This window comes from Mustela putorius, unplaced genomic scaffold (assembly GCF_011764305.1).
Source record: "Mustela putorius furo isolate JIRA1106 unplaced genomic scaffold, ASM1176430v1.1 tig00000117_pilon_pilon_pilon, whole genome shotgun sequence".
Lineage (NCBI taxonomy): Eukaryota > Metazoa > Chordata > Mammalia > Carnivora > Mustelidae > Mustela > Mustela putorius.
This window is the reverse complement of record NW_025421286.1, coordinates 1625431-1649005: the sequence shown is the minus strand read 5'-3', so window position 1 is coordinate 1649005 and position 23575 is coordinate 1625431. Positions and strand designations below refer to the sequence as shown.

The 23575-nt window shown below is 41.1% G+C and overlaps 1 long non-coding RNA gene across 2 annotated transcripts in view; it reads left to right on the top strand.

Annotated features, from left to right (window-relative positions):
* The first annotated feature begins 15386 nt into the window (after positions 1 to 15386).
* LOC106005908 overlaps positions 15387 to 23575 on the top strand; it is a 42179-nt gene continuing 33990 nt past the window's right edge. Inside the window, exons 1-2 of one of the 2 annotated variants that reach the window (XR_001179622.2) lie at positions 15387 to 19397; positions 20995 to 21147. This is a non-coding gene — a long non-coding RNA (uncharacterized LOC106005908). Of the gene's footprint in view, positions 19398 to 19735; positions 20882 to 20994; positions 21148 to 23575 lie in introns of those variants that run through there. The other variant, XR_006609577.1, reaches the window with a different exon arrangement.

The following is a 23575-nucleotide window of genomic DNA, read 5'->3' as shown; positions in this document are numbered from 1 at the left end:
ACATCTCTAAAGTCCTACTGAGGGGATGAAGGGATAAGCTGGCACCGACAGGACAGGACATCAGAGGACAAAATAGTAACAAGAGCAATCAGGGAAGCTACCTTTTACCAAGCCTGTTAAGTTTTCTGTTTTAATATCCAATCCTCATAACAATCCTGTGAGGTCAATATCATCAAACCTCTGTTTGCAAAGCAGAGGAAAGTACCCAGAGCTTGTTCCATGTGCCTCAGCTAGGGAGAGGCAAAGGGGCCTTTTGGATTTAGGTCTGGCAGAGGCCAAGTTTGGCTTCTGTCTCCTTTTAGCAGTGTAATCTTGTCAAACTCCTTAATCTCTCAGCAGCTCTTTCCTCACGGGGGAAATAAAAATTGTGGTGAGAATTAAATTAAATATGAAAACGTTCCTGAAACAATCAGCTCAGTCTAACTGCACAGTACAGAATGAGGATTTCAGAGTATAAGAGGGCATCTCATGGGAGCCATATATTGTCAGGTACTGAACCCTTAGCAGTTTCCTATACTTTTCCCCTGAAAAGATTCAGTGAGTCACTGAACTGTGACCTAACTACATCAGAGGCCTCAGGCGAATGTAGGCCACTTCCACGATGGTTATAATTTGAACTCGGAGATGCTCAGGCTGAGCCAAATTTCTGGTTCCAACGTTTCACATTGGCCAAGGGATGGAATGGGTGGAGAGCTTTTTTGGACACTAACCCTTGCCAGCAGGGACTTCTCACAGTTGACTCTCCTAACACATGGCTCTTTCTCCTTCTCTTGCGGCTCTTGCTTCTAATATTTCCAGATTTAAGGGCTGACTGTAGAGCTGAACCTCTTCACCAAGTAGGCTCTGAGTGTGTGAGACCTCCAGAGTGTCTGGCTTTGTTTTGAGACCATGCCATTCCATGAAGTGTCTTGCTTTGCCTCCTATGCATTTGGCCTTTGAGAAACTTGTATTCAGAATGTGTGATGAGAGAGAGAGATATCAGGACCTACCTATACCTCTCCCCACACATAGAACTGAGTTTCTGGAAAACAGTGACTTTTAGCAGAATCTCTTAAAAGACGCCAGGGGCCTTGCCTCAAGGATTGTCTAGGGTGGAAAGAAAGAAATTCTGGCATCAGGCCTTTGAGTTTCTACTGGGTCAAAATGTTCTCTCAGCTGGCATGGGGATTATTGCCCTTTAGGGCATTATGTTCTACTTGGAAAGAGTGAACCCAGATGAAATGATTTGAGAATGCTCAGAAAGAATCTTAATAATAACTGGAAGGTAATATTGTGCAGACCAAGTGTGAGAATCTATCTAGAAAGGATCCATCCCAGTCAGTTCAGAATCCCCTGGCAAAGACTTCCCGATTAGGTGGGTTTTAAAAGGGTTCGAAGAAACTTCCCTTCTACAGAAGAGAACTGTATACCAATTCTATGCCACACCCAATGCTTTGCACTGTGGGATTATAGAACTCACCCTCAAGGAGGAAACTGCAGTCCTGGGATTTTAGAGAAGGAAGGGGCAGGACAGTGCATTTCTCCATCCTATGCAAATCAAAAACCTGCTTGCCTTTCTGTTTGTTTAGCACTTGCTGTTTGTTGACTCAGAGTCAGGCAGCAAGCATGTTCATTCACTCCTTGCAGTGGCCTACGTATATATGGACTCTAGACTTGAGTGAGGGTAGGCAAGCTGCTAAAAGTCAAAAACAGAAAGGGGGCATCATGGCCTGGCTGTCTGGCCGCAGAACAGCTGTTTACACCCAGGTCATCTGCCTGACACATCCCCAGCTGAGATAGGATTTGGGGTCTGTTGTGTACCAGGCACCATGCTGAGCCCTTTGTGAATATTTTTGCACTCAGTCATTTAACTGCCCTATAGCTCCTACTCTTACTGGTGTAAATGTCACCTCAACAACAGATAAAAATAAAAAGCTGAAAGAGAGCCAGGTCCCTCCTGGGGCACAGTGGTTCTCTTAGTAAGCCCCATGGTCAGACAGGTCATCTGAATTATATTCCTATTTGAATGTTCAGAAGGGGCTGATAAGGATGTGGCATATGGAGTCTGTGGCATCAGGTGAAGAAGAATGCGTTATGTGTGTGTGCACACTTGTATGTGTATGTAGGTAGATATGTGTATGTATGCATGGCTGCAGGTGCATGTGTGTATGTAGGGCGCATAGGCACATGTGTATTATGCAGGAGTGTGTGTGCATGTATGTGCATATATACATATATATGAAGAATAGGAGGAAATAGGAGGAAAGATTCAGTGTTTAAACACCTGTGTGAAGATGTTATTGGAGCTCTGTTACCTGATTTCTGGTCATTTCTCTGCCTTTGACCAGCTACATAACTATGACAAGTCAGTTAACCTATTTGGACATTAGTTCTGCCGACTGTTAAATACAGGGTTTGGACTGGCTTATCCCAAAGGGTCTTTCAGCTTGAAAAGTCTATGTTTCAATGTGTTTGCTCTGAAGCCTTAATGATTCCTTGTTAAAAGTAGTGTTAAATGGTACAAGCTGACTGAGCTGTACCTTCTCTGGCTGATGAGTTGTCCTTGATATCTTATGCCCTTGAATCATGTGGGGAATGTGTGCTTCATTGTGCCAGCTACTCTTGTAGTTTTATTCTAATCCTTTATCTCAGCAACATTTGTTTTGGCTTCATTTCTGAGCTTCCTCCTTAAGAATGGTGTTTGGTTTTAGGCCTTATTATGTGGCCCTTAGGGGCTGGTTATATTGATCAACTTTCTGACAAATCAGCTCACCTGTAGAAATGAACTATGGGGACAGGCTGAAGGACTGTGGGAGTAGCACCTACTTCTTGAAGTTACTGCCTTGGGGAGGAGGGCTGTGGAGCCCAGAGCCTTTGAATTCTGGTTTCCTCAGTGAGTTGGTCAACACTGACTTAGATCTTGCTGAAATATAACATTATGTCTTCCTTCAACAGAGAACTTCTCAGTGGGCCATGAACTTTCTGTCAGGCACCCCAGGGCCTGGCTGTGGGAGCCCTGCCTGGTGGGGTTAGGCCATCCCCAGGGGTTCTAGGCGACAGTGGGGGCGCCTACATCCTGCAGCCTCTTTCAGTCTCTTATCAGTAAGCAGAGGCAACAGGAGTTGTGGTACTTAGAAAGATTTTGGAGGCAATCAAGGAGCTAATGGGTGTATAAGTAAGTGCTTTGTAAAGGTGTAAGGGCAGGTGGGCCTGGTGGACAGGCTTCCAGGGCAGACGCACCTGCACTCTAGTCATTGTCTAGTTCTGTGGCTTTGGAAACTGCTCAATCCTGTGAACCTCAGTTGCTTCCTGTGTAAAGGGCTTGCAGAGTAGGGCTCAACTAATGGTAGGAAACTTTCTTTCAAGTCTGAAATGCTTTACAAAGGAAGAGTATTATAATAAACATAGCCTGAGGTCAAAGGAGGGGTGTGGTTCGGAGGTTAGGAGAGATGCCTGGGAAATAAGTAAATTATCAGTGAATGAATGAGGGGATTGCTTTGGTCCTGATAATAAATTAAGCAGATCACCTTTCTCATCTATTTTCCTGATGTCTTCAGGGATTTTCGCTGAATGAATCCTAGTATTATTTTATTCAAATGAGAACTTTGCTGTCCTTGATAATCCAAGGCAAAGTTAGAGACTTTTGGGACCATGAGATCTTCTGGAATAAGTGTTGAGGCAAATGATTGCAGATGACCAACATAGGCAGTTTAGCTGTCTGCACACAGATGGGGTAGAGGGAGACGCCAACTGGAGTTAGGTTGTTAGGTTGTCAGCTGTCTTCCTGTTTAACTCTGACAGTGTCTCATGGGACAATTTTGGAAACACATAAACTGAAGTTCTAGTTTAATAGCAGAGACGTTGAGTCAGACCAAGCCTTTGCATGCCTCTTGTGAATCCCACAGAACCCTCTTTTTCTCTTTCACTTGAATCAGTGGAGGTGGGGGCAGAGGACCATCTGCTGAGCACTTAGGGTTCTATGAGGCACCTACCCTTAACATTTTCTTAGGTAATTTCCAAGCCGCTGTGTGACATAGTTATCATTACGCCAGGTTGGCAAATGAGGAAATGGAAGCCAAGAGAGTGAAACAACTTGCTAGGCCACACAGCATGTCCTCACCTGGTAGGGCTCCAAGATGGGGCCTCCGACCCCATGCCCTCTCTTTTGTACATGCTCTACTTTCTGGGTGATGGTCCATGGCCAAAGTGTTGTCTTTGTTTTAATAACATGTGATGAAATTGGGTAATGAAAAGAAGAGATTTAGATCTCTATAAACAATTCCAAGTGATAAAAACCCTATTTCTTGGAGGTGGTCAAATGGCAGAAGAAGTTCTGCAAGTGGAAGAAACTCAGAAAGGCATTAAAGGGGAGATTACCATTTTGTGACTTGATCTGCCTCTTTTCTCTCTTACTTCCCCTTCTCCATATTCATGTGCTGTTGTCCAAACCCCTTACTGTTCACGATTGCACTACCACTAAAATATAACAGTTTAGCTGATCTGCATGTGCTTTTTCCCATGTCTGGGGTACTACATCAGGCTTATTACAGTCATTAATCAAGTCCTTGCACTAATTATAAACAGAAGTAAAAGTTGTAAATTCCACAGAGAAAAAACGTTGTAGCAAAAAATGACAACAAATCAATATTCTTTTTTTTTTTTAGATTTATTTATTTTAGAGAGAAAAAGAGAGTGCAAGTGGGGGGAGGGGCAGATAAAGAGGAATACAAGCAGACTCCCTGCTGAATGGGGAGCCAAACACAGAACTTGATCCCAGGACACCGGGTTCATGACCTGAGCCAAAATCATGATTCTAACACTTAACCAACTGAGCCACCCAGGTGCCCCAAAAATCGATATTGTCTATAGAAAAGAATTATTGCTAATTAATAAGGAAAAGATGAACATCCCAACTGAAAAATGGTTAAAGGCTATGAACACATTAAACTCATAAAAAAGCATACATAGAAGAAATAGAATTAGCACTCTTGCATAAAGCAGTAAATGAAAGTATAGTGCCCTGCTCAACAACATGGCTTTCGGGCCAGATATACCTGGAATGAATTCTGGGTTTGCTATTTACTAGCTTCATATCTTTTAGCAAATTACTAAGTCTTTGTTTCTATCTGTGAAATAAGGATAATAGTAGTACTTATCTGGAGGGGCTATCATGAGGTTTAAAAAGATAATTCTGTAAAGTGTTTAGTACAGTGCCTGATGCATAATACACTTTCAATGCATGTTAACTATTATCACTACTAGTAGTATATGTGCATTGATAACAAGTAAGATTAATATTGAATGTCTCACTGAAATCAAAGAAATGCAATTTAACAAAAGTGCAATATTGTTACCTGTCAGATTGGAAAAAAACATGTGAGAGAATTGATGATACCCACTGTTGGTGAGGTGTGGAGGAACAGGTTCTCTCTTGCATTGCTGGGGCAATGGGATGTGGCACATTATTTCCACAGGGCAATTTGGCAGTATGCATTAACACTGAAAATGTGATAGGTTTAGAGAAGTGTCTGTTCATGTCTTCTGCCCATTTTTTGACATGAGTGTTTTTTGTTGAGTGTTGAGTTTCACTTACTTGTGGAGCATAAGGAATAACACAGAGGACACTGGGAGGAGAGAAGTGCGTTAGGGAAAATTGGAGGGGGAGATGAAGCATGAGAGACTGTGGACTCTGAGAAACAAACCGAGGGTTTTGGGGGTGTGGGATGTTGGGTGAGCCTGGTGGTGGGTATTAAGAGGGCACGTATTGTATGGAGCACTGGGTGTGGTGCATAAACAATGAATCTTGGAACACTGAAAAAATAAATTCAAATTAAAAAAAATATTTCATAGCAAAAAAAAAAAAAAAAAAAGAAAAGAAAATGCAATAGGTTTTGGCTCATATCCTAGAACTTTATTCCAGAGAGATAATTGGGCAAGTATACGGTGATGAATGTTTAAGAATGCTTATACTAGTATTCTTTTTAAAATAAGATTTTATTTATTGGTTTGAAAGAGAAAGAGAGAGAGAGCACGAGTGGGGGTGAGAGGCAGAGGGAGAAAAGGATGAGTAGACTCCCCGCTGGGGCTCAGTCTCAGGACCCTGAGATCATGACATGAGCCAAAGGCAGATGCCTAACAGACTGAGCCATCCAGGCACCCTGGTAGCAGAACCCTGGGGTTCTACCCTGGTAACAACCCAGAAGCAGCCATAAGTAGATCAGATCAACACAATGTACACTTTAAACTTATACAATGCTATATGTCAATTATATCTCAATAATAAATTCAGAAGTAACTTAAATGTCCTTTAGGGAAATTTATCAATAAATTAAGCTTCATCTCTATGATGGAATACTATATGAATACCAATAGCAGTGTTCTAGATCTTTATTTACTATTATGGATGAGGATTTCTGACATACCAGTATATAAGAAAGTATGTTTCAAAAAAATCTATCTGTACAATGTTTATGTCTATCCATCTGATAGTTCAGAAAAAGAAACAGGTGTGGAAAGATGTACTTTAAAATGCTGGCATTCTTTTCCTCTTGGGAACTAATTTTATTATTTGATTTTTGTGTGAGTGTCCATTATCTTTTTAATCAGGAAAAAGAAAAGGAATGGACTTTTTGTTTTGTTTTGTCCTTTAGCAGCATACCCTAAACAGAGATCTACATGTTGATTTTGCTTGTGTAAATGGACTTGGAGTTGTGTTCCAAGAACACATCATCATAGCTTTCTTTCTTTTCTTTTTTCCTTGTTTGTCATTCAGAAGTGTTTCTTCATTCCTTAGTCTATGACTCATGCAAGAAGATATTAGAACCAATGTTTTGCAAGACCTTTCCATGAAATGGAAAGAACATCAATGTTCTCTCCAGTAACAGGCGTGCACTTAATTTTGCCTTTCTTCATTAATAATGATGAGGTTGCATGGCTTTCCCACCACTCCGCAGAGGTGGAGTGAACCCGAAAGAACTGGTCAGCACTAGACCTTCAGGTGCTATCGAATACTAGCCCTAGGGCCAGTGACGTGCAACAGAAAAAACACGAAATTTCCTTTGCTTGTGTTGGTTAGAATCATTGTGGTAGGAGTCCTGAGGCATCACCTGGACTGCGTCACCTGGACTGGATCACGTAGCTGGACACATATTGGAGCTGGAAGGATGCCACATGTGAGGATTTGGGCATCTGTAACACTTTCTGGGTCCCCCAGTAGCTCCCAAATGCTTCTATTGTCTATCTCTTCCCTTCCCCCCTTGAACTTCTCACCATAAATTAGAATTTCAAAATACCTTATTTCAGTCAGCCTTTGTCTTGCAGTGTATACAGTGTTCAGTGAACCTTGTTCCATTTGAACCACACAGCTGTCCTGCCACATAGGCAGAGTAGGAGTTATCATCTTCATTTTACAAATGAGGAAAGGGTTCAAACAGATTGTGGAATTTGGCTGTGGACACAGCACAGCCAGGGCTAGAATTCAGGTTCTCTGTCCCTACTGGTTTTGTTTTTTGTCCCCTCTATGATTTCACAGCTCTTCAGAAAGCTGTTACCATCATGTAAAAGCTCTATGTGACTGTCCTATATTTATCTTTCAGTTTCCTAACCAAGACACACAATTTTAAACTGTTATCCTAAACACACACACACACTCACACGCAGGAACCAAGGTTTCAAGAAGCAAACCTTAACCCTACTATACAGTGTACTTGATGACTCAGGTATTTTTTAGTCTTTTCTTCCCAATTTATTCTTTTTTTTTTTTTTTAAAGAAGAAGGAGAAGGGGAAAAAAAGAGGAGTAAGAGAAGAAGAAGAAAGAAGAAAGATGGAAGAAGAAGAAGAAAGAAAAAGAGAGAGAAAAGTTTGCCCAATGGACTCAGTAACTCCATTTCTTGACCCTCTGGATGTTCCTCTTGCTGTCTGTTATACCAGTGCATAGCCTGGGGTATTTGGTATTTGTTCCTTAGGACAATCTGGCTACTTACCTCGTATGGAGGATGGAACTAGAGTGGAGGGGCTGAGATTCTCTGTTATTATCTCTGTAGAAAGGAAAAGTTAGTTAGGACCAAGTGGATTGCAGTCTGAGGTATGCAGATATGGATAAAACACTTCAAGACAATGGGCCAAATGTTTGCTTGATTTTTATGCCTTCTTGTCCTTTGCACTAAGAATTTCACCAGTAGTGTGGAGACTGTGTGATTCTGGGAAGGCTGAAGTCCAGCTTGGCCTCCTTCACAGTTTTCCGGGTGTCCCGTCTCTGGGAAGATCTACTGGAGGAAATGCAGCTTTCCTGTCTCACTGCCCAGTCAAGGGGCATGATGTCAGTTGCAGCGAGCAGTTGAGGGTCTGCACTGAGGGCCATGTTCCCAGGGTAACTGGTCTCAGGTCTCCTTGGAGTCAGAAAAAGACCTTCAGCAGGCCACGGGCCAAGATCCAGGTGGATCTGCAACGTGTTGAGCACTGTGCTAGACATTTCCACATGTACTTTCTCCCTTCATGCTCAGAAAAGCACCTGGAGGTAAACATTACTAACCCCAGGCCTGCAATGAGAATGTTCAGAAAGTAAGTGGCTTGACCAGGGTTGCTGGCTAATTAAGTGGCAAAATTGAAAGGTGACTCTAAGTCTGTATGACAGATCTAGTGCCCTTTCTATTTACTACATCATTGGATTGCCTTTAGTTCTTTCAGAGAAAGTACAATTTGATACAAACTTTATAATTTTATATGAGTCTTATTGATTGCTCATGGTAAATCTGGGCTTCTTCAGCATCATTGTTAAAATGTTCCCTTATATCCATATTTTCTGTCACAAAAAATGAAAAAAGTCCTTTGATATACAAGGACATTCATAGACTATTATTATATATTAACTTACATTTATAAGTAGATTTATAATTTCTGTTCCTGATTTCTGGGTTTAATACACAGAAAAACTACATATTTTCAATAAAAAATTATGCGCTTTAAATAAAATTATTTATTTATTTAAGAGAGAAAGCATGAATGGGAGGGGCAAAGGGAGAGAGAGACTCTCAAGCAGACTCCGAGCTCAGCTCAGAGCCCAACATGGGGCTTGATCTCACAACCCCAAGATCACAACTTAAGCCAAAGCCAAGAGTTGAATGCCTAACTGACTGTGCCACCCAGACGCCCCTAAATTTATATACTTTTTATAGAGTCATAAGAAAACCTCACATGGATATTGCCTGGGAACTTAAGAGTGGGATAACTTGTATTTTCCTTCTTGTCTTCTAAGATAGTAGAACAGTAAACACTCAATTAATGCTAAATGGCACTAACAAAATGATCAATTCTTAGTTCATATAAAGTCATAGTTATAGGAGGAATACATGGATTATCAAGACAGTGTAGTGTAGTCAGAGAGACCAACTTCTGAATAGGTTGGGTTGTAGCCAGGGGACTTGCAGGGCAAGACGGAGCTCTGTTCACCCAGTGCCATTTAAGACACTGCCTTTCTTCTGGTCGGAAAGATACATAATTTGGGAATAGTCAGCAGAATGGAAAAAGCTAACCAATAAGATCAGTGCTTTGAATGAAAGAATATTCTAGGTTACTACCAGATGCTTGCCATTTGGGGTAAAGTATCTGAGATGTGAAGGTTTCTATTGCTTCTGTGGAAACAGATGCCATGGCTGATTAAGGATTGTGGACTGTATAGGCCAGAAGATTAGTTGGGTTTTATTTAGAATTTAATGATAGAGAATGAAAGTCATAAAATAGGCTATGAAAAATCAGAGCACAAATGATTGGGATTGGACAGTTTTCTCACTCAGGGGCAAAATGTGCTATTTTCCATTCTGGTCATTTCCCTCTTTCATACAGTAAAATGCAGTATGGAGAGGAACATAAATGTCCCCTAATGCATAGGCAGATTTCCTGTTGGAGAGAGTCATCCTGAATCACTGAGCAGGTGACATGTGTTTAATTTAGAGAAAATAGGGGAAAAGACAATAGCTCCCCCACAATATTGTAGCCAGTATTCATTAGGAATAGCATTAGTTAGTAGTGCTAGAAAACTCAAATTAACAGAGGATCAAACGCAAAATGTTTGATACCCTGCAAAAAACGTTGGATGGTAGAAGTCCGGGGTTAGTATGTCTGTTTCGCTAAAAGGGTCTCAAGTCATCAGAGACCCTGGCTTCTTCCAGGTTTCTATGCTGCCACTTCCAAGGCTTCATAGTACACCATGTATGCTTGAATTCCTGCCATCATGTCCTCATTCCAGCCAGAGGAAGGAAGAAGAGGGCAATGGAGGGTGGCTCTCTTCCCTGTATGCAAGATTTCTCAAGATGCATTTAACACTTCTGCTTAAGCCTTGTTGACCAGAATGTACTCACAACGGCCACACCTAGACACAGGAAATTGGGAAATACAGTCTTTCTTCAGGGGAACAGGGGGCTAACAACTGGGAGTTCTAATATTGAGGAATAGGGGACAATCTGTATTAATAATCTGGCATCAGCTTCTGCCACACTGTTTTTGGGACTTGATTGCATGGCCAAAAGTGGGGCTGAGAGGGTAGATTTCAGTAACTTAGACTTTATCCTAAAAAACTGGATGAATGGCCAGAGGGCTGCATCAGAGATTTGGTTGCTCTATGCACTGACCCAGGTTGCATGAGAGTAACTGGTTTGGGAGAGAGGAAGAAACAGGACTCTAAGAAGACAACATTTGGTGAAGGAATCTACTGTGATGGTTAAACAAAGACTTTGGAGTCATCCTAAACTTGGACTTAAATCCTAGATCTTGGGCAAATTACGTGGTCTCTAGATGGGAGGATTAATATGCACTTAAGAGTTTTGGGGAGGATTGGGTTGGGTAATGTGTATAAAATGTGTAGCATATGGCGAGATGTAGGTGTTCAAGAAATGATGTCCATTTTTACAATTGGTGACTTGGGAGCAAATATGGGGGCAATACAGCTGGAAACCTGCCTTTTGGTGTCTTCTGGTCAAGGTTCTGCCCTAGGAGTAATCACAGCAGCATCTGTGCTTGGTCTGTTTGGTCACTTGTTCACTCGAGGTGCTTGAAAATATGTATATCTATTTAAAAATCCTCCCTAGTCTACCTTTGTCCACTTCAGAAGTCCTATTTCAGATCCTCATAATTTCCCTTGAAATGATTGCAGTAAATTCAGAATGCTAGTTACTTCTCCGGGCCACCTGCTAAATCATTATCGCAGCCATCTTTCTGAAGCACAAACCATCTACTTGGCCATCTTTCTATGGGTCCCTATCCTCTCCAGGACGAAATCTAAGTTCCTCTGCTTGCTGTCCTTGCTGTCCTTGCTCAGTGACCTTAAGTACGTGTCAAACACTCCCCCTGGACTCCTCTCCCCAATCTATTCCCTGGTTTAGACAAATCAAACGTTTCCCAAATATGTTAAGCTCTCCTTGATGCTGCTGAGCAGGCCCTTCCTGCAGCCCAGAAAACCCTTTATCTGTTTGGCAACTTCTGTTCCACATTTAAGCATACCTGGAGGCCCTATCTATTCAGCAGAGCCTAGATGTGGGCTCCTGTACAGCCACAGCACCTTGGGCTAACCCTGTTTTACTTACTGGTGTTGTTTGCCTGTCTATCATATCACCTTCCTCAGATTCATCCATTCCTTCACTCATTCACCCATTCATACACCCAACTAATTTTAGATGCATTTGCTTCTTTGTGTTTGCTTTTCCTTCTTTGTATATGACTCAGATATTCCTCCACTCTCCTGGTTTGGATTCAGTGTCTCTCCTTTGTGCTCCAGCAGGAACTGCTTACATTATATGCTTATTACATTGTACTGTCAGATATTTATCTGTTTTCCTTACTAGACCTCTTTAGGATAAATAGGAACACTTCGTGTTTGTGTCAAAATAAGTGTGTGTGTGTGTGTGTGTGTGTGTGTGTCCTCAGTACCCATGAAGTGGGCTGATTCAACAAAAGGTTATTGAATGAAGGAATGAATGAGTGAGTGAGTGACTGAATGAATGAACAGTGTTATGGAATTGGTCTACTCAGAAATAGCCAGCAAGACCCCTAGAGACTTATTTACTTTGCATTTTTATGACCTGAAATACAAAGTCATTTGGAAACATTGTTAAAGACATAGGATCTTATTCAATTGCTAAGGGGCTCTAAGGGGAGAGGGTTCCCATAGCTGTAAAGGAACTATATTTAGCAAGACTGTTGATCTGCTGTTGAAGGATCTTGTTCCCTTGTGTTAATGACAGTATTCAGTGTAATATCTGTCTAATGTTAAGAACAACTATGTAATGATTAAAAAGAATAACCTTCATGCTTCTGGACAATGTGCTAAACCAGTTCTGTCAAAATTCAACTACTGAATGCTGGTTATTATATTTAAAGTTGAGCATAAGGGACAGTGAAGGGAGACAAGGAAACTTCTCCAAATTAATTGTTGAGGTAAGTTCCTGGAGGGCATACACTGGAGACTTATTTTGCTTTGTAGGGCTCACAGTTAAGATATCAGTGGGTTTTTTTCTGTGAAATCCCTGGTAATTACGAGGTTCAAGTAATCTCAGCAAGAATAGTCTCCTTATGTAGGTGACATTTGTCTGGGTGGACATTTTGACATCCTAACTAATAGGCTGCCTAGCAAAGCCAGCTCTGAATCGGCTGTGAGTTCTTCTTTGGGTGATGATTGAAATTGCTTACTTAAATAGTTTCATAAGACATGAAACAGGCTCGTGGTATGCCTACCAGAAGTAGTCTACCAAGAAACTGAGGGTCCCAAATGTGGGTGAAAGGAGCTTGTGAATTGTACATGGAAGTATTTTAAGAAAGTTTTGGTGGTTGAATAGAGTCCTGAATGGGACTGGGGTTAATATTCTAGGATTGACTCTTTGGCAGTACACTGTGGTGGTTCAGGGCTCAAATTAGGCAGATCAATGTTTGAATATCAGCTCTGCCACTTATAGACTGGGTGGCCTTGGGGATATTGATATGATACTTGTTAACCTCCATTTCCTAATCTGCAAAATGGAGGTAATCATTGTAGCAGTCTGTGGGATTATGGTGAGGATGAAATGAGGTCATACATGTAAACTGCTCATTCATGTTTCTGACACATAGGAAAGGTTCACCTGTCATCAACGTGAACTGAGCTAAGTTAATGGAAGCCTGATGAGGCCAAAGCCTGTGAGCATCAGTTGGTTTTAAAGGAAACCACACATGTGTACAAGTTTGTCTTAAATGCTGGTAATTGCCACTTGCACTTGAAGGACTTGGGCAAGAGGGTATTTGACTCAGTACAAAGCTTTATACTTTAGTCTTAAATTGTTGTGCGAACAATGCAAATATTTGTTTTCCTACTCTCCTTCACTGTAGCTTCCAGTGACTTGGGGCTGGGGACAGGAAACCATAGCCTCCTCTCAAGCTCTGGCATTAATCAGTTGGCCTCAGGCAAACCTCTCAGTGTTGAGGCCTCATCTGTAAAATGAGGCTATTGGCTTATGACTTCCAAGGTCCCTTCAAGCTCCAAAATTCTATGACTACTTAACTTAATGCTGGTCAACCCAGTCTTGTGGTACAACGCAGTTTTCTTTTTGACATTTAAAATAATTCAGTTATTCTTAAAATAGTTCTGTAAGTTGAGAGAAAGCAAATTGCTTTTTGTTTGCTTTTTAGGTATGAGTAAATACTGAGAAATGAACTTGCAGGTAATATACACAATGGGCTACAAATAAAAGAGCAAATTGAGGTTCAATGGCTAAAGAGTGGTTTCAAGAGTTGGAAAAGGGACAGGCCTGTGCTGAGCCCTCTTCATTTGGAGTTCCAGTGACTTTCAGGTGAAAATTGCTGTAGAAATGTCAAAATGTTTCTATGAGTAATTTAATAATAATCAACATCACGACTATTTTATATCAATATACTTGATGAGGAATTCATATCAAATTAGCATGAAGGAATTCTGATTTTATACCCATTTTATTATGAATGTGTACCTGTGGAGGAAGATGGAAGGGGAAGGAAGTCCAATAGAATTTTCTGTGAATTTCACAGAATTTTCTAGAATTGCACTGTCCAATATAGTAGCTACAAGACATAGGTAGCTCTTAAGCTCTTAAAATGTGGCTAGTGTTAATGAGAATTTTTGTTTTCATGTAATATTTTTTTTGCAATCCTCTACTTTATTTTTTTAAATATTAATTTATTTATTTTCAGCATAACAGTATTCATTATTTTTTCACCACACCCAGTGCTCCATGCAATCCGTGCCCTCTATAATACCCACCACCTGGTACCCCAACCTCCCCCCCCCAATTCAAACCCCTCAGATTGTTTTTCAGAGTCCATAGTCTCTCATGATTCACCTCCCCTTCCAATTTACCCCAATTCTCTTCTCCTCTCTAACTCCCCATGTCTTCCATGCTATTTGTTATGCTCCACAAATAAGTGAAACCATATGATAATTGACTCTCTCTGTTTGACTTATTTCACTCAGCATAATCTCTTTCAGGCCCGTCCATGTTGCTACAAAAGTTGGGTATTCATCCTTTCTGATAGAGGCATAATACTCCATATTGTATATGGACCACATTTTCCTTATCTATTCGTCCGTTGAAGGGCATCTTGGTTCTTTCCATAGTTTGGCGACTGTGGCCATTGCTGCTATAAACATTGGGGTACAGATGACCCTTCTTTTCACGACATCTGTATCTTTGGGGTAGATACCCAGGAGTGCAATGGCAGGGTCATAGGGAAGTTCTATTTTTAATTTCTTGAGGAATCTCCACACTGTTCTCCAAAGAGGCTGCACCAACTTGCATTCCCACCAACAGTGGAAGAGGGTTCCCCTTTCTCCACACCCCCTCCAACACATGTTGTTTCCTGTATTGCTAATTTTGGCCATTCTAACTGGTGTAAGGTGATTTCTCAATGTGGTTTTAATTTGAATGTCCCTGATGGCTAGTGATGATGAACATTTTTCATGTGCCTGATAGCCATTTGTATGTCTTGATTGGAGAAGTGTCTGTTCATATCTTCTGCCCATTTTTGATATGATTGCCTTTTTTGTGTGTGTTGAGTTTGAGGAGTTCTTTATAGATCCTGGATATCAACCTTTTGTCTGTACTGTCATTTGCAAATATCTTCTCCCATTCCGTGGGTTGCCTCTTTGTTTTCTTGACTGTTTCCTTTGCTGTGCAGTAGCTTTTGATTTTGATGAAGTCCCAAAAGTTTATTTTGGCTTTTGTTTCCTTTGCCTTTGGAGACGTATCTTGAAAGAAGTTGCTGTGGCTGATATCGAAGAGGTTACTGCCTATGTTCTCCTCCAGGATTCTGATGGATTCCTGTCTCAAAATGGATAAAAGACCTCAACATGAGACAGGAATCCATCATGTAATATTGTTTAGTTCAAATTTAAATTTAAATAGCCCCAGGCAGCTAGTGGCTGCCATATTGGACAGTGAAGATTTAGACAGAAGATGGGTCATAGAGTCTTTAAGGGATTTTGACTTTTATACTATATGAGGTGGGGAGCAAGCTGAAGCTTTTGGATTAAGTTCAGGAATGGTGCCAGAGAGATAAGTGGAGGTGGTTGTAGTGACCCAGGTGAGTGATGAGAAGGACCAACACTGAGGCAGTGCCAGTGAAGACAAAGAGGAGGTGATGGACAAAGGAAGAATTCAGGAGTGAAATGGATTGGACTTTATGCCTGGGGAGGTTGACACTGGCTTGGTTGATTGGGCCAACACTTTTGTTCATGGGAAAATATATCAAGCCACTTTTGGATAGAAAAACCATCTTTAGTTGGCAGTTATGTTACCATCAAATGTAAAGATAATTTAAGTGGCATAAGGAGGCCGTCCAGGATGTGAAATCATACCTTACTTTGCCCATATGGTGGAGGGAGAGCTCCTCCTGTCTCTCACAGAGGGAGACTTTCCTTCAGATGGCTCATCCTTTGAGTCTGTGCAACAGGGCTGTGTTAACCTGAGGTCCCTCACACACTTTTATCAGACCCCATCCTTTTCCACCATGAGGCCTGAGATTTCCTTCTCAGCCATTCTAGTTCCTTCATCAGAGACTAGAACTGACTGCCCACAGCCTTCCTTAGACAGGCCGACTTAATTTTTTTTATCCCATAGACATTGTTGAACCTGTATCTGTTTCTCAGGGGTGGAGGAAGATACGAAGATGAAGGAGAAACCATTCCTACCCTGGGCAAGATCATAATAAAACCTAATTGCAAAGACAAAATTACATAGGGATAACTCAGTTATAATACAGGAAACAACTTTGCCTTGGAGTGCAGAGCTGTACTGATCAACTTTACCTGGTGGCATTAAGGGAAACCTACTCAAGAGTGGTGACAGCTGAGCTCATTTAAGTGGATATTTTCTGAGAAAGAATGAAGAAGGGCATTTAGCAGAAGATCACTTGCACATATGTGGTGGTCCCTTGGAATATGTTGTGCACAGGGAATGGTACACAGCTATGTATCTAGAGCCCAGGGTGCTTTTATAAAGGTGAGAAAGCGTAGGAATGACACAGGTGGAATAGATGGAATCCAGTGAAGGAAAGCCTGTATGTCTTACTAAAGAATGTGGATTTGTATTTGGTAGATCCCAGCGGCTTTTGCTAGTTTTAAACACATGAGTGATATGGTTCTTTTTGTGTGTTTGGGGTTGCATGGTTTCTCTCCAATGCTAATCAGAGAGCTTCTGCTTTGGCCTTGTGGTCTCTCTTCTCGATTCACCATTTTAACAGGTGTATGGTGTGTAAAGTTACTAGGAAAAATAACTACATGATGCCTATAAACTACTTGGAAACCTGTAAGTCCTATCTAAAAATGATCATTGTTCTTAGTCAAGGAATTACAACAGCAATTATCTAATTGCAAGCACAGCTGGATCCTTGCCCCTCCAATTAGCTGATTGTAGGTGCAATTAGTTTGCAAGAATAGTTTTGTACCCAGCTGTAAATTTTCCAAAATGCAAAAACAGAATATGTGGAAAAATGAGGCCAAGTCGAGTTTCTTTATAGTTTGTTCTAAATATGTGTTTTGCCCAGCCTGAGGGATTGTTATTTTCCTTCCCATATTTATATATGACTTGCTTAAGATGTGCTCCTATTTATTTCACAAGCTCTGAGGCATCTCACTGTTGGGAAATTCTCAAATTCCAAAGCCTGTGAGCAAAGAGACAGGAGTAAGTAGTACCCACAAATGGCTATCTTCAGGGGCCATTTTTGCTTGTTGAAGTGCCAGGTTGAAGAATGGATTATAGGACCAGAGTAGGGTCTGCAACTAGGAGAGGGGTCAACTATCTCAGTATGCAGGCTGAGGAGGGCTGGCCAGCTTGATTCTCATGGGAATGAAATTAACAAGTGCCATCTCTCCCCAGGGAATTTTGTTTTGTGGGTAGTGATAGTAGATGCAGGGCTAGTTCTCAGAATGTGGTTCCAATATAAATGTTAGTTGACATTTTGTTTACCATTAATAAGTGAGACAAAAGTGCAACAATGAAGTCACGGTGTGAGCAACTTCTTTGTTGAATCCAATAGTAATTTTCAAACACTGGAGGAATGCTTCCTCAATTATTTTATGCTGTCCACAATATAATGTCTACCGACAAGACACATTTTAAAGTTTGATCTGCAGTATTCGTATTTTCTCTATCACTTTCTTAAGTATAGACAATCAATAAAACAATAAATCAAGCCATGATTTATAGTGTATGCCGATGTCATGGTATAAATACTCCTACTGTGGGTGATTTCAAGTTACCGACTGTTTCTCAACCAATTCCTAGACTCTTGTAGATTTCACAATTAGCTCTAGTGAGGAGGCATGATGTGGCTCCAGCCTACAAGTGTTGGTGGAACTTGAACCAAACCTTTTGGGAGTCAGTGACAGACTGTATCTTAGTTTCTATGATTTGAAAGAAGCATGGAAACTTGGAACAAATCAGAAATATCATGGGAAACAGAGAGGGAAAAAATAGCTGTATGTGCAATGGTGTTTGAAGAGAAAACCATTCTTCTGTAAAGGACAGTCAGATATATGAAAATGGGAAGAAGAACATCCAGAATGACATAGACCTTAGGAACAGCATGTGGAGAGGTTGAGGTTGAGGTCTTTCTAGGGCCATTGGCTCAAGGTTTCCAGTATGTTGGATGGATAGCCATCCTCCCTAGGATGAGATACTAGGTAGATACTATCTACCTAGGATGAGATAAATTTATGTTTTGAAGATGCGAAAATTGAGGAACACAGGGTCATGTTACTTGAGTTGACAAAGTTAGAGATGAGAAGAGATTTTATTGTCTTACCCTGTGCGAGGCACTCCTTATTAATGGAATGAAACAAAACAAAACTCTACACAGTAATAAAAGCACAACAGAAGATTTGATTTGTCGGAAAACCCATTAGATAGTTGGTATGCTGGGCAGGCCCTTGTTCAACTCTGGGAGAATGAAGTGAGGTGACTCAGGACCAGGTCTGGGGCGCAGTTCCTTATTCTCAGCAGGGCTAGGAGAACCTCTTGGGGTCTTCCTGTTTTTCCCCACACGATGTTCAAATCCTTCTGTCAGTTTTCCAAGTCCTTCACAATGCAGGTCTGCTATATTTCTCTAAAATAGAGTTTGCACACTTCTTAGTGGATACCAACATGCACACAGCTCTTGTCTATATCTTGTAAGCAAGCTGGGCTCATTCCCACTTGATATATGTTAATAGTTAATATTGAGGAGCCCTTTTGCACTGCATCTGCTAGGGGCTGCCCATACATTGTCCCATTCAGTCTTCATAAAAACAATTTGTGTTTTCCCCAGTTTTACAAAGAAAGATTAGGCAGAGAGCCTGAAGATCACATGATTAGTGAATGAGGCAGCAAGTATTTTAACACAGACTGAATGCTCAGTGGTTATGTTCACAACTCTAGTGTTCAGAATCCTCTCAGTTCCTGTGTTCCTTTCCTTATCACTTTTCCTCTCAGTCCCCATGCCCAAAACCTTTGCCTGTCTTCCATGTAGCTTCCCTTACTAGTCAAATTCCCATTCATGACCTCTGGTTACCTTAGAATCTGTCTATAGTAGACACTTTGCCATGCAAGTGTATCTTTTCCAACAACAACAACAAAAAAATATGAGCTCTTTAGTGAAAGCAATCATGTCTTCTACTAAGTCTTCACTTCCACAGGGGTCTTTTCACTTTGGGGACTAAAGACAGATACTCAATAAATATCTGTTGATAGATTGATCCAGGTGTATGTTCAGCATCATTTATTTACCTAGGGTCGCTAGTACCAAGCACTGAACCATGGATCAAAAGATTAAAGATTCTTCCTTCTTTCACAGAGTTCTGAACTCCAGGAAAGGATACTTCTTGGCCAAGTTACAGTACAATGTGATTTAGTACTGCAAAAGCAGAGGGTTCTGAGGAGAAGCCCAGGTGAGGGGAGTTCTTTGGGAAGGATTCACTGAGAAGGTTACTCCTGAGCCAGCCCAGTCTTGAAAGATGAGTGGAGACTAGAGTTTGCTCAAATAAGAGGGTTGGCAGGGCCTGGGCCCAACAGTTATGTGTGTTGTGAAACCCAACATCCTGGTGTATTTTTTTTTTTTTTTAAGATTTTATTTATTTACTTGACCGACAGAGAGATCACAAGTAGGAAGAGAGGCAAGCAGAGAGAGAGAGGAGGGGAAGCAGGCTCCCCACTGAGCAGAGAGTCCAATGTGGGGCTCGATCCCAGGACCCTGGGATCATTACCTGAGCTGAAGGCAGAGGCTTTAACCCACTGAGCCACCCAGGCACCCCGATCCTGGTGTATTTTACCAATTCCTCCTGTATTTGACTTTAAACTAGTATACTTTAAATTACATTTGATATATACCTCTCTTTTCTTTATATTTTATTTATTGAAGTGTGCAGTCTGTTTACTCACATGCAAGGCTAGCAGTGACATCAGCAAGGCATAGATATGACTGGTGGCCACTGCAGGTAGTAGGATAATCTTGGTTGCCTCTCTGAAGTGAGAGGGGAGGGATTGGGAGCACACTGTAGGAAAAGGAAGCTTACCCTTCTCTCCTGAGGTCACACAATCCCTATTATCTCCGGTCCACTTAACTTTGCAAATGTGACTAGGAGTCACTGCTCTTCTTCTCTGGGCATCTGCCCTTTCTGTTTCTGGTGATGAACTGGCAAGAGGAGCAAGACATCCCAGAACTCTGACACACATAAAGGATAACATTGGGGTGGGTCTTGGTTCTGGGACACAGTGGAAAAAGGACTTATTGGTCATGCTTCTTAAACTATTTGGTAAAAAAATGATTCATTGGAAAGTTCTGATTTTCTCACATGAGTCTTTGTCTTACCTAGGCCCTTAGCCTTGCTAACCATTTGTTTGAAGTCATCACTTACTGACAGAAAGACCATGTAGCCCCTGAGGCTTGAAGAAGATGGTGGTGGAGGCTGAACACATATACCTGTATTTTTATTTCTGTGAAACTGACTCAACCAGAAAATTCCTGTCCTCCCTTCTCTTTCCTCGAAAAACACATACATGCTCATCCACCCCCACCCCACTGCTCTCACACACATTCCGAGGATAAATTTGAGCAGAAGGATAGATGCTCATATTTTTTAAGCTTAATTCAACAATATTAATTCTGTTCAATAAACTTAATAAAATGGAAATAAAGTGGTTTCCTTTCTTCTTTAAGGAAGGAGAGATTTAGGAAGCTGAGCAGATCCCTGGAGCATATTAGTCATGCCATTTCATTTCTGCATTCAGGATTCAGATGGCATGTCCATGCAGCTCATCAAACTCTACAGACAAGGGACACAACATCTGGATTGACCCATAAAAGTCCATGTCCCAGATCAGAGCCTCTAGTAGAACATTATTCTCTCACACACACTTTTGGAGACATTTCAAGGTGATGTCATCATTAAATAATAAGCCATAGGAAAAAAAAAATCAGGTTGATATTTAAGTAACTTTATAAGATATCCTTTATAGTAATATATCTTTTCTCCTTTACACAAATAGGCAAAAAATGATTAATAGTCCATTGATATGAATCTCCACTTGTGCTTGATTTGACCTTTCAAGATTTCTGGATTTAAGAATGAAGAAATTTAGATCAGAGAGCCAACTGGATGAAAGAATTTTGCTGCTTGAAGGGCTGGGAAGGGCTGAGAGGTAAGTCTGAGCTTTAAGGTAAATGTAGGTGTCATGGTCAGTTATGGTTTGCCCCGGGCTCTGTGGGCAGGAGGGCTAGTGCTTGAGTCTTGAGCTCACCAACCCTTTGCTGTGTATCTGAGAATGAGGATGAGTGCATGAGTGTGTTTGTAAGCATATGAGAGTGTATGTATGTGTGAAGTTGGGCATGCATGAATGTATGCATATAAGTATATGTTTAAGTGAGTGTGTGTGTGTGTGTATGAGAGAGTGTGAACGTGTATATGAGTGTTCATGTGTGTATTATGTAGGTGATGATGCCTATTTCTCCCAAATTATTCTTGGACCTTTCTAATAGAATCCTACTTTGCTCTGTGAAGTTCAACTCTCTCCATTTTATTTATAAGGAGAAGAACTTTGAATAAATCATGTTAGATTAGGTATGAAGCAACATTAACTTTTGTCTCCATCCCTTGCAAGCAATAAAAATTTCCCAACTTTTCTATTGTGTACAGTGCTGAGAAGAGAACACATGCCCTTCTTGTGAGCCTCTTTCTCTGCAGGGCAGTGTTGGGGACAGACTTATTGTGTGGAAATGAGGCAAGGGTGGCCAAGGTCAGGCTTAGGAAAGGAAGCCAAATGGTTGAACTCTATGTTCTACCTGTTGGGTCTTATTGCTGCTTTTGTGCAAAGTTGACCTCTGCTGAGACACTTCTGCATTTGTGCCTACTGCTCAGATAGGTCATCGTGACTTTCTTCTGATGTAATTTTAAAAGCAGTTAATGCCCAGAGTTGTCTTGGGGGAAATCCTGTTTGATATTTCACCTTGAATGACTTCAAAACAAATCTATTTTTATCTTTTAAAAGTTCCTTGTGGTGAAACTTGTTGTGGAACTCTTTATTGCTCTGTGTGTTTACAATGCTTGTTTTTATAGAGGGCTTTATTTTCAAAGAAATGCATGCTGCATATTTACTTAATGGGCTAGACAATGACTAAGGAGCAAATTACATAAAGATTATTACATGGACTTAGTGTGTGTTCTATAGTTTTATGACTCACAGGCAACTTGTTTGTATTGCCTTTATGGGCAGAGGTGTTTTAAAAAAACATTTTGTAAAGCAAGAATTGTGAAAGGATGCCAGTCCTTGTACAGCTCTGCCAAGGGGTGATGCTTTCATAGCTAGAGCCAATGCCAGGTGCTGTTGAAGGTAGAGGGTAAGTTATGAAATGCTAAAGAGCTTTCCACAACCCTGCTGCCTTAACACAGCCCTTATCCATCAGGAGAGTTAATTCCAGGCTTAAATAGAAGTCACCACTTTAGAAATATTCCTACTTCCCCAAAGTGCCAGCAGCTCTAAGTCTGTTGAATAGAGACAGCATTTATAATGGTTATCCCTGCTTGGGTGGCGGGGTGGGAAAAGAAATCACCTTGGAATCTTAAGGAGACTGTATAAAGCTGTCCATAGCTTCATTAAAGTTTTGTTTGTTTGTTTTAATAATAGCTGGCACTATTTCCAAAAAGTAATGTACAATACACATAACATAAAATTTATCATCTTCATCATTTTTAAGTGTATAATTCAGTACTGCTAAGTATAGTCATACTGTCGTGCAAACATTACCACCATCTGTATCTAGAACTTTATCCTGCAAAACTGCAACTTTGTGGTGATTAAAAAATACCTCTCCACCCACCCCTTCCTCAAGCCGCAGGTAACTGCTCTTCTACTCTCCATTTCTATGAATTGTATTACTCTAGGTACCTCATATAAGTGTTTGTCTTTTGAGACTGGTTTTGTTCACTGAGCATAATGTCCTCAAGGTTCATCCATTTGTAACATACGTCAGAATTTCCTTTCCTTTCTTTTCTTTTTTTTTTTTTAAGATTTTATTTATTTGACAGACAGAGATCACAAGTAGGCAGAGAGACAGGCAGAGAGAGAGAGAGAGGAGGAAGCAGGCTTCCTGCTGAGCAGAGAGCCTGATGTGGGGCTTGATTCCAGGACCCTGGTCCTGGGATCATGTCCTGAGCTGAAGACAGAGGCTTTAACCCACTGAGCCACCCACGTGCCCCAGAATTTCCTTTCTTTTTAAGGCTGAATAATATTCCATTGTATTTTTAGACCACACTTTGTCAGTGGATGTTGGGATTGTCTGGAGGTGCATTTTTTATTCCTGTTTTTTCCTCAAGTTTAATGCAGCCCTTGGGATCAGGTGTGTCAGCTATGGGCTAGTGGTATGAAATGTCCTCCTGACTCATTGCTGAGCTCAGCTGTGCACTACCTATGGCTAGTTTATGCAAGTCCATTCAACCTCAGGCTCTCTCACAACTGCAAGACAATTGGCATTGTGGGTCTTTGCTGGTAATGCTCATTCCAGCACAAGGTTAGTGTTCTGGACTGACTGTTTATATCTCCCCCAAATTCATATGCTGAAGCCCTAGCTCCA